Genomic DNA, 11724 nt, shown 5'->3' with positions numbered 1-11724 from the left:
CTGGGCCTGGTGGCTGCTGGAAGAGCCTGGGCCTGGTGGCTGCTGGAAGAGCCTGGGCCTGGTGGCTGCTGGAAGAGCCTGGGCCTGGTGGCTGCTGGAAGAGCCTGGGCCTGGTGGCTGCTGCAGGATCCTGGGCCTGCACCAGCTTCGGTGGTTTCGTGTCAGCTGACAGGAAGGTTGTTGGTGTGAATACCTGCAGCTGATTAAAAAGGATTTCATGGGTGAAGCTGTCAGCGGGGGAGCTGGCCTTGGTGGCTGCTTGTCGGGGTCTGGAGCCTGGGGCTCGCTCGGGCCACTTCGGGGGGATCAACACACTGTGTTCTGTTGATCTTATGTGCTGCACAATAATGTTTAATATTTAGTATTTACTGTCATATTCCCATATATCATTGTGATGTTGTTTATTGTATTGCTCTCGTTCTCTTCTGCTTGTTTTCTTTTTTCATTCTCAACAGGTGAAATTAAAAAAGTATCTACTGTTATCTATTGTTTTTATTATGTTGCTCTTTGTTGTTGTTTTTCTCTTCTGGTTTTTTATCTCCATACAGGTTTGTTTTTCTTTTTTTTCCTTCCCCCCTTTCTCACCGTCTCTTCTCCCCTCTGTTTTTCTCTCTCTCTCTTTCTTTCATTCTTCTGTCCTATCCCCCAGTCATGTCTGTCCTGTCTTTAAAAAATAAAATAAATACATAATTATAATAAAGATCAATCAAATGGACCAATATGGCCATGATGATCCACTTGGTAAAATAAATCCACTTGGCATCTTTCTTGGCCTTCAGACAACAATTCTGATGGCTAAAGATCCAAACGGGACAGGAAAAAAACAACAAAAAAACTAAACTAAACATCTTGATTGATTGATTGATTGATTGATTGATTGATTGATTGATTGATTCTTTATTTTGAACATGTTGAAAAAGTACAACAACATAGAATTAAAAAGAGACAAATAAACAAAGCAAAACAGAAGGAAAACGAGCAACCACAACAACAAATAACTTTCATGTTCAAAAAGGAGCAGGAAGAAGCATAAGCTTATTTAATCCCACCCCCTATATATATATATATATATATATATATATATATATATATATATCCATAGGTCCCTCATCCTATTCATGTAGCCCCTTCCGCCGGGGTTACTTGCGTAGTAGCATTCCAACAACGCCCTGTTTTCGTCCCTTGCCCACCGATGCCTTCTTGTTCCAGTAGCCCACTTTTCGTCAGGGTGCCCTGGTTCCTCAACACCTGACGCGGACCTTGTTGATCCGGGCGACGTCCGAGCCGGCATGCCTTCATATTTATCTGTCTCGCTCATGTCTGCGGTAGGCTTGCTTAGCATAGGGGGTCTAGCCTTAGGACCCTTACTGGATACAGACGCCCCAGGCAGGAATCGAACTTGCGATCCTCTGTTCCAAAGGCGTGTAGTTTAACCACTACGCTATCCAGCTGCTGGACAAAGCTGGACTGAAAGACAGCACAGAGGCACTAATCATGGCAGCACAAGAACAAGCTCTGAGTACAAGATCCATAGAGGCTGGGGTCTATCACACCAGGCAAGACCCCAGGTGCAGGCTGTGTAAAGATGCCCCAGAGACTATCCAGCACATAACAGCAGGGTGCAAGATGCTAGCAGGCAAGGCATACATGGAACGCCATAACCAAGTGGCCGGCATAGTGTACAGGAACATCTGTGCCGAGTATAACCTAGAAGTCCCGAGGTCAAAATGGGAGATGCCCCCAAGGGTGGTGGAGAATGACCGAGCTAAGATCCTGTGGGACTTCCAGATACAGACGGACAAAATGGTGGTGGCTAACCAACCGGACATAGTGGTGGTAGACAAACAGAAGAAGACGGCCGTAGTGATCGATGTAGCGGTTCCGAATGACAGCAATATCAGGAAGAAGGAACACGAGAAGCTGGAGAAATACCAAGGGCTCAGAGAAGAGCTCGAGAGGATGTGGAGGGTGAAGGTAACGGTGGTCCCCGTGGTAATCGGAGCACTAGGTGCGGTGACTCCCAAGCTAGGCGAGTGGCTCCAGCAGATCCCGGGAATAACATCGGAGATCTCTGTCCAGAAGAGCGCAGTCCTGGGAACAGCTAAGATACTGCGCAGGACCCTCAAGCTCCCAGGCCTCTGGTAGAGGACCCGAGCTTGAAGGATAAACCGCCCGCAGGGGCGTGCTGGGTGTTTTTTATATATATATCTTTCTATCTATCCATACATACATGTACACATTTTCAATAACCCCAGTAACACCTCAAAGGATACACAACCTAATGATATATAGATACCCACACCAACATACCCGTGCACCCGCACACACATGAAAATATTGGACAAGAACACCCTATCAAATCTCTAACTCGTCCCTGTACCCTGTAAAAACCACATCCTTAAACTGCTTTTTAAACTGCGCCATGCTCAGACATTGCTTCATATCTTTACTTAGTCTGTTTGAATTTTTGATTTTAAGAATAGTGGATTTGTATGATCTCTGTAACCAGTTTTATGGCTTATCCTTATGGCCCTTTTTTGTAATATAATTTGACATTTTTTTGTAACGATTAATATCTCACATATCTCAGTGGGGTTGTCAAAAAAATTAAAAGGTAAGTTTGTTGAAATTCTTTCCTAGGCTTCACTGAGAGGGGAAAGTCCACCCACACACACCTGCAATGCTTCCGCAGGTTTGCAACCTTTTAATGTCACTTTTTTAACACATCTTTTCCAAGGCCCATCCATCCACCTTCAGGCCATTGTTGTTGTTGTTTTCACACTTTGAAATCTGAGGCAATGTTTGAACATGAACAGCTGAAAACCCTTTAAGGACCAGCCTATAATTTTCACTGGTTTTTGTCTTCATAAAATGTAACCAGGATTCACAGTCTGGGACACACACACCAAAGTCTCTCTCAGCATGGGCTATTTGAAATACAACAAATCAGCTGAAGCAGTCCTGTTAAGTCCCATTGTTGAGGAAACACCAACAAACAAATTCAAAATTCCACATACAGATATTCATATTTCTGGTTATATAGTTTATCTGTATAGTATCTGTAACATGCAACTTCTTTCAGTGCTTTGCTACTGGAAACTGAATTTCCCGGAGGAACCCACCCGAGGGATTAATAAAGTTTCATCTAATCTAATCTAATCTAGTTGTACAAACATGTACAATAATGACACAAGTTAAGAAAAAATACTTTTTTAATTGAGCTTACTCGCTAGATTCAGCCAATGTGAAGAAGTCGGACCCGTGACTTAATGCGTAGTCAGATGATAAAAGAAAAAGCGGTCTCATGTTTATCCGTGGACTCTTGGCCTGTGGGAAGCTGCTGTTTTCCATAGTCAGTGGGTGATTGCAGCAGTCAGGGTGGGATTGACTGGTTTGCTGTCTTGGCTTTTATGGTTAGTGTTAAATGTATGCAGGAAGTGAGAGCAGCGGATGCTTCCAGTTGCTATGAGCGAAGCCTATATGAGGAACAACCTTGTGTTGTGCTGCAATCATTGAAATTTTGGGCCCGCTTGCTCTTAAATGTCTTTATTTGTGCACCGGAAAAGGAAAAATGATGCGACTACTCTTTATTATGTTTGCAAGCTGTTTTGCTGCTATTGCAGAGCTGTGTACATAATCTTGTCTATTTGTCTGTGAGTGACTTTGTTGTCTACAGCTGTCATCTTGACTAGGATGTCTGGGCGGGTTTGCTGTCAGGGTGGGGGTGACTCTCCCTGCTCAGTCATGCTGTGAAGGTTTTATGAGTACTTATGGAAAGTATAAATTTCACGGGCAGCACCGAGCTGCAACCAAACGGTGCTTGACGGCAGTGTCACTGTAACGGCCCCAGCAGTTAGCTTGACAGCAAATTGATTAGAATAATTCAAATGTGATGAATAACTTTCATCATGTAAGCACATAGTCCAGTGGGTGCGCCATTCATTAGGGCCGCTCTGGTTTATGATAGGACTGTGCACTGGAGAGAGACAACATATCAAGGATATGTATTACACCAAACATCTTTGTTGCAAATGGAAATGGCCCCACATGCTCTGAGCGACAATTGTCGTGAAAAAGTGGAGCTGTTTGAGACGGGATTCCTGTCAGAGATGTACTTTTCTTTTTGAAATTTGTGTCTTGACATTACAGGAAATGGGAATGATATCCAGGATCTTCAACTATGGCAGGATGGAATAAGTCATTGTAGCAAAATACAGATGATGAATGTTATGGTCGAGTAGGGCTGGGTTTGGGTTTTTTCCCTCTCTCTGACCTTTTTTCCATCTCAGGTGGAACTGCCAGGTTTGCACTGTTTTCCAGAAAGGACTGCTTCCTGCTCAGGCTGCCCTCTCTGCACCTGTCCTGAATGGCACAGTTCATTGTGCTTTAAGGCTGTGGTGTCACAGCTGTCCCCCAGATTGTTCTCACTAATGTAGTGATGGCCTTCCTTGTTAGCTGTTAGTGTCTGTGCTCTTCTGTAACTCAGTTTCCGTGTCATCTTTCTAGTTATCAGAGTTCCTCCTGGAAATCTGTTTGTCTGGAACTTCGCGTATCTGGAAACTGCAAAAACCTCAAGCCACTCTCGCCTGTTTCAGTCTGTCTTTTCTGGTCCCTGCAAAGCAAAGGATTTACCAGTTTGCAACCTGCCTGCCCGGTCTACACCTGCATTTTCCTGTCAGCTTTGGGCTCTGTTCATGGTCTTAACAAGTAAGACAGTTGCAATCAATCACAAAATCTGCAGTATCCTCTTCTTTTCATCTGGGTCATTGTTGACATCATAATCTTTGTCTTGTAGTAAAGCTATTTACATGTTGCCAGTTAACACTTGCCAGCTGTCCAATGAACATTTTAAAACTGACAGTTAAGTCAGTCCGAGTGCACTTTGAGCCCAATTATGGCAACAAATGTCAAGCGACTGTATGAATGAACTTTCTCCAAAGGGTGGCTGGCTCTCCCTTAGAGATCAGGTGTTCAATGAGGGCTGAGTTTAGAGCTGCTGCTCGAGCCAGCTGAGGTGGCTGGAAGAGTTGTTTAGGGCTTTTAAGAGGCCCTGGGGAAGCCGACATTGCATTTTTTCCATTGCTGTCCGTCGTCATTTGCAATGTCACTTTTACTGTTTTGTGTTTTACCTTTGTTTCTGCTGCTTTCACTCGGAGTACACTGTTAAACATTAAAGGTTCGATGGATGGCTACTGTGATATCTGGGAGAGCTACAGAAAAACATTTCCTCCTCGTGTGTGTTCCTCACCTGAGTGTGTGCTACTGTGCAAAAAACAAAGGACCCTCACTCCCAAGACGGGAATGGTGTCTGAGTGAGACGAGAAGATACTAGAGGCTAGCTTCTTTTCTGTTGGTAGACTCCCCGTGCCTGCGACCACGTCCTCTCCTGACACTGTGTGGGGACGCCACCCTCCCGTCTTTGACCTGGGGTCCATGGCTCGGCAGCACTATGTTCACCTCGTGTCCGTCATCTGTTCTCTGTTTTTAGTGACAGCTATGATGATGTCAGATGACCTTCTGACATCGTCATTAAATTGACATCTCATTGAAATTTGGCCTTCCAAAAAGTCACTTTTTTCGCTATTTACAAATCCGGAGTTTTGTTAAGGAGAAATCCTCTCAGTTCCCATCTAGACCTTCTTATCATGACTTTGATAACCTTCTATTGCCTCCGCCCTCATTACAGGGCCTGATCTCCTGTTTGTATGGGAGAATATGTTCCTTTGGCAACTCTTCAATCTCGGCTATTAAATTGGCAAGGGAGCAGGATCTGGGGTGTGTGATTCAGGATGACTCTTGGGATAAAATTCTTTACCGGGTCCATGGCTCCTCATTCTGTGCCAAACATGGGCTGATTCAATGTAAGATTCTGCACCGTGTACATTGGACTAAGGCCAGACTAGCTCAAATATACCCCAATCTTAGCCCTGACTGCGACCGTTGTCATCAAACACCTGCCTCTTTAATGCATATGTTTTGGTCATGTTCATCCCTCAAACAATACTGGATTAATATTTTCTTGATTTTATCTAAGATCATCCAGCTAACCCTCCAACCTGTGCCCTTAACTGCTTTGTTTGGGGTTCTTCCTGATTCAGTTGCCTTGCCGACGCCTCAAGCGGATCTGGTCGCATTTCTCACCTTATTGGCAAGACGCAGAATATTGCTATGTTGGAAGTCCCCTTCTGCCCCATCCTGGGAAATCTGGATCAGAGACGTTCTGCATTTTAGCAAACTCGAAAGGATTAAATTCACCCTGCGCGGGTCTACGGCCAAATTTTTTAAGACCTGGCAACCCTTTTTTGATCATGTTCAGACTTTGCGGTCTCGCAATGCTCCCAATTAGCCAGCTCAGACTCTATCATATTTTATTTTTTCTTATCTTATGTTCAAGTAAGAGGCCTAAGTTTAACCCTCCTGCCATCCTTTAAAAAACTCACACCCATCACCCTAGGGACCATTCTCTGCCACGCCATAAAAAGACCATATATCCATATTTTATTCCACTTTAAATTAGCCAACCTTGTAAAACTACTTCTCCCTGAAATATTCATGTAAAGTTTTAATTATATTTTCGTTGTTTTAACCCTTCAAATCCCAGTGTTATTACATGAGCGCCCTGTGTTATAAGCCCCAAAAACCAAAAAACGAAACTAAATATTTCAACAAAAAAACAGTTGAAGTAATATGTGATTGTCATTATAAGTAGGCCTTTAGATGGACCAAAGATTGGCACCAACATACATTTTGACCTGCCATTATTTTTTTTGCATTTTTTTTGCAATTTAAAAATTAAAACTTCAAGGCCCTGAGTCTTCATTGACATCCAAGAAAAGAAGAAAAAATAAAATCATATGATGATAATTTGGGGTTGAAAAATAGCGTTTATAATGGAAGTCAATGGGCAGAAAATGGTCCCCAGGGTGATGGGTGTGGGGATTTCTGCTGCTCAGCCATTTTAGGCTGATTTAAGGAATTCACACTGGAATATTAACATTGACAGGTAAAAACTATCCTGTGGCAAGTTTGGTTATATTCCACTGAACACAGTGGAAATGGCAGCCATTTAACACATAGCAGTGGCACAAAAAGGTCCCAAGAAGGCAGGAAGGTTAAGTATATGGATTCTATTGTGCCTGCGTTCTATGATGGTATTTATTTAACTACTTTATACATATTTCTTTTCTCTAACAAAATTGATTTATCCCTATAACTAAGTTGACCATTTATCATGTGTGGGTTTTTTTTTTTTTTTTTTTTTTTTTTTTTTTAAAAAAAAAAAAAAAAAAAATTGGAGAAGGTTGTAATACTGGGAGATTTGAAGCTCCATATTGATGATGCATCCTCTAACACTGCTGCTGCAGTCTTTAGGCAGCATGTTTGTGGCCCCACACATACAAAGGGCCACACTGGATGTATTTTTTTCCTGGGTTTAAATATACTCGATGTATGTGTGGAGGATGTACATGTGAGTGACCAAAGCTGGATATTTTTTAATTGATCTTTTTACTGATGATCCAAAGGCGGATTATAAACCAAGATGCGGCTGGAAGGTTCTCTGGCGTGTTAGACCCTCGCATGGCTCATAGTGACATCGACTCACTTATTCTGTCTTTTAACAATCAATGTAAATCTATTTTATATACAGTGGCACCTCTGAAACAAAGCGTTGTCCATTCTTCCAGTTTTCGCCCTGGATAAATGAAAATATCCTAAATGTTCGGAGATATTATTGCGAGTTAGAACATTTGTAGAAGGCTTCCAAGCTTGAGGGTTATGGGGCACATCTCAAGGAATCTATTTTCTCACTTAGTGAAATGTTAAAAATGCCAGAACAGAATATGTTGCAAATCTTAAAACTTAAAGTCTTCTTTGATAATACTGTTTATATGAACTTCTATAAACAAGCTATTGTTGAACCACTATTAAAGAAACCTCATTTAGATGCATCTCTTCCAAACAGTTACAGGCTAATATCATTTATGTCAAAGATCTTGGAAAAAACAGCAGCAGAACACTTTAAATATTGTTATGGACATTTTCCAGTCTGGTTTATGCAAATTGCACTCGACTGAAACGGCTTTACTTAAAGTGTGTAGTAACATTTTGATGGCAGCAGACTCTGGAGAGTACACAGTTCTGGTTATACTGGATCTCACCTCTGCTCTTGATACTGTTCAGTATTACAGTATAATGATAAATAAGTTTAAGGATTTGTTTGGCAATACTGGTGTTTTAAAATGGTTCATGTTGTATCGATCTGAGAAAACCTTTACTGTTTGTATGGACCAAGTGTTTCAGTTTCTCAGGCTCTTCTGTTGAATTGAGTCTCAGAAATGTGGGAGTTATATTTGACAGTTCAGTGTCAGTCAGGAATCACTCCAGCCAAAAGAACTGTTTTTATCATCTAAGAAACATAGACTCCGACTACTGGTGCCAAAGGTGGAACTTGAGATGATTATTCATGTTTTTATCTCATCTCACTTGGATTACTGTCTTTTTACTTGTTTCAACAAGTACAGAATGCTGTGGCAAGAAGATTGTATATCACAAAAATCCAGGTTTGCTTTCTCGTCATTGGCTTCCAGTAAATTTTAGGTTTCATTTTAAACTTTTAGTTTTAACTTTTAGGGCTCCACATGGTGAAGCCCACCAGTATATCTCTGACATGTTGCTGTTGGCCCCACGCACTCGGTTCAAAACACATGGGGGTCAAGCTTTTCAGGCAGTGTTACCAAGGTGTGGAAATCTCTTTCACTGTCATTATTCTGTGCACACTCCATTAATTCTCTTAAAAAGCAGCTGACGACATTTCTATCCGGTTGTTCAGTCTGACGTCACTAGCCGTGTCTGGGCCTTAACTCCGCTGCAGGTCCATATATCAAACGATCACTATGGCATTACTGAGAGTTGAAAAACTGTCTAAAGTCTTTCATCTTTAATAAAATGATCAGCGTTCTGCTCTACCAGGTGTAACAACTGAGTTTAACATCCAGGCATTCATGAAAACGGAATTTATGACATTTAACGGAGTTAGAAGTTAGCAGGAAGTTAGCTTACTAGCTTCTATCTAAATACAATATAGCATGTCCTGACTGCGGGGTTTTGGAAACAAATTCAAACGTACAGCTCTGTTATCACTTCCAGCATAAATGAAGACAGGAAACTAAACAGCAGTGACGTTTGTAGGGTTACTGAAGTTTGGCTAGCTGGTATATAATGATGTGCTACGTGACCGCTAGCGACACAGCTATGTTAGCATAATATAAACAAGCTAACTTTTTTTCCACTCGATAAAAGTTAACGTGAGTGTTGTCGGTGGTCAGGAACAAATGTAATCGCATGGCAGGATGCTGTAAAAGGACCAAATTTCAGCCAGGAGAACAACTGAGATAATCCATCCACAATACGAGGTTAGTCATTCATATACTGCTGCATGGGCTGGGCTGTAGTTACATCCTAAGGTTTTAAAAACTGAGCTTAAATAAATGATTAGCGGTAATAAAAGCCGAGGGAGGTCAACAGTGATCACTGACTGCTTTAGGAGCTTTTTGAGATTAAATAGAAGAAAATACACAACATTAAACATGTTAACAACACAAAAGCCATATTAAACGCAGACTACTTTAGGCCCAGAAGTAGGATTCGTCACGTCATCACTTAACGACCGGATATAGACAAGTTTTCCACTAATTTGTTGTTTTAATCGTTTTTAGTTTGTTTCATTTAGATACATTGGAAATACATTGAGAAAAATGGATCTATGTGCTGGACATCATCTAAGAACAGTCTGACACCAACAAGTGTTGCCCCGAGTTTAATTAATTAATATTTGAACCTTGTTACACAAGAATACTGACAGTGTCATGATGTGTGTGTTTGTGGACACCAAAGGCAGACTCAGTCGCTTTTAGACAACATGAACACTTAGAAACCTTTAATGAATACATGAGGAAAAGTCCAAAGTAAAACAAAGTAATAAAGGTACCAAATCAGTGACTCTAGATAAACTAAACGCAGGGAAAACGGACACAAAACAAACGAGAAACATCACAGGAAGGAATAAAAGTTGCACTGACAAAGAATAAGGGAAAACTGATGCTACTTCCACACACAGAGCTCCTCAAGGGAAATGATCACAGCTACACAGAACACACCTGATCAAACAACTGGGAAACATACTAGGTAAAGTAAAACTAAATGCTAAGCATGTGAAGCAAGGGTTTAATGAAATAAAACAGGAAATAACATAATGGGATCACCTGCCACAGGGATGAAGACAAGATACACCAGGGAAGTGGCAGCCACACACAAAACCTTAAAGACTTAACTGAGAGTCTAACCAACAGAGCCATTAAAAGAAAAAAGCACCAAGTTCAAACCATATGAAATATAAACACAACTACAGACCAGGCAAAACCAGTAATCAGGGATTCAAAATACTCTGGAGATAAGATAAAAGTAAACAGTAGTATATAAACCACTCAATAAGCAAACTACAATCAAGATAAATGTAACTAATGATAAACTTAGGAGTCTAAAAAACTGGAAATGCTGGGTCCAAGAGCAGGACCGTGACAGAAACAAAGTCCAGAAGAAAATGAATAATTCCTCTTTATACAACCTTCACATGTTTGAAAAAAAGAGGTGAAAAAAACACTGAAATGTGGTTTATTCAAACCCCTCACTGATGTCACTGAAGGCTATTGTGGTACTAAAAAGTGTAGGAGTGTCTAGGATACACAAACACGTTTGTCTGCAAGTTGTTATCAAGGGAGGCTCAAGAGCCACATCTACACCAACTTTTAAACTAATATTCAGTGACATTTTCTTATGAATAAATGTCAGTGTTGCTGCTGTTCTTTCACTGATTGCTATAACACAGCAGGGAGTCAATCTATAGCCAGTTCATGAAAGCTTTTACATCTGCTGCTGGAAACAGGTGGTGTCAGCAAAGCACTTCCATGTTATAAAAAAAAAGAACAAGAAATCCTGACAAGTGGTGAGGTCTTTGATGTCTGCTTTCATCTGGGAATAAATGTAATAAAAAACTGGACCACAAAAGGTAATTTATATAACTCATCTTTGAAAAGATATTACAATGACAGTTTGGCATCTTGGGCGCCATCTCTTCTTGTAAATATGTATAAGACATATGCCATGTGGGGTGATGAGTAAATGCTGGAGTGGGTGAAGGTTAAACTCCGCAGTGATGCAGGGCAGCAGCACTGTCATTTGTGCCACATGCAAAAATAATAAATTTAATCTGTTCTATTCTATGAGAGCGAGATGGGAAAGTTTGCAGATTAAAGTTGGGAGGATATATTTAGTATACAACAAAAAAAGAGGCGTGGCACATGAGTACAATACACTGCAGTAATTTTGGATGGATATCTCTCTCTATATATATACATAACAATATATGCACATATATGTATTTCTTGCCCTTGAGGCCTGTACACTGTGTCTTACTGTTGATCTTGGGTCCACACACATTGCAGCTCTTGTTTTGTTATTACTACTGAAGGTTCATCCATTCTTTTCCACTTATCCTTTTCTGGGTCACGGGGGGCTGGAGCCTATCCCAGCTACTGTAGGACGAGAGACGGGGTACATCCTGGACAGGTCGCCAGTCTGTCGCAGGGCCAACACACAGACAACCATTCGCACTCATGTGTGAACCTGGCTGTGACTCTAGGGGCAATTTAGAACGGCAAATTAACC

Source organism: Astatotilapia calliptera, chromosome 19 (assembly GCF_900246225.1).
Source record: "Astatotilapia calliptera chromosome 19, fAstCal1.2, whole genome shotgun sequence".
Classification (NCBI taxonomy): domain Eukaryota; kingdom Metazoa; phylum Chordata; class Actinopteri; order Cichliformes; family Cichlidae; genus Astatotilapia; species Astatotilapia calliptera.
Note: the sequence above shows the minus strand (reverse complement) of the source record.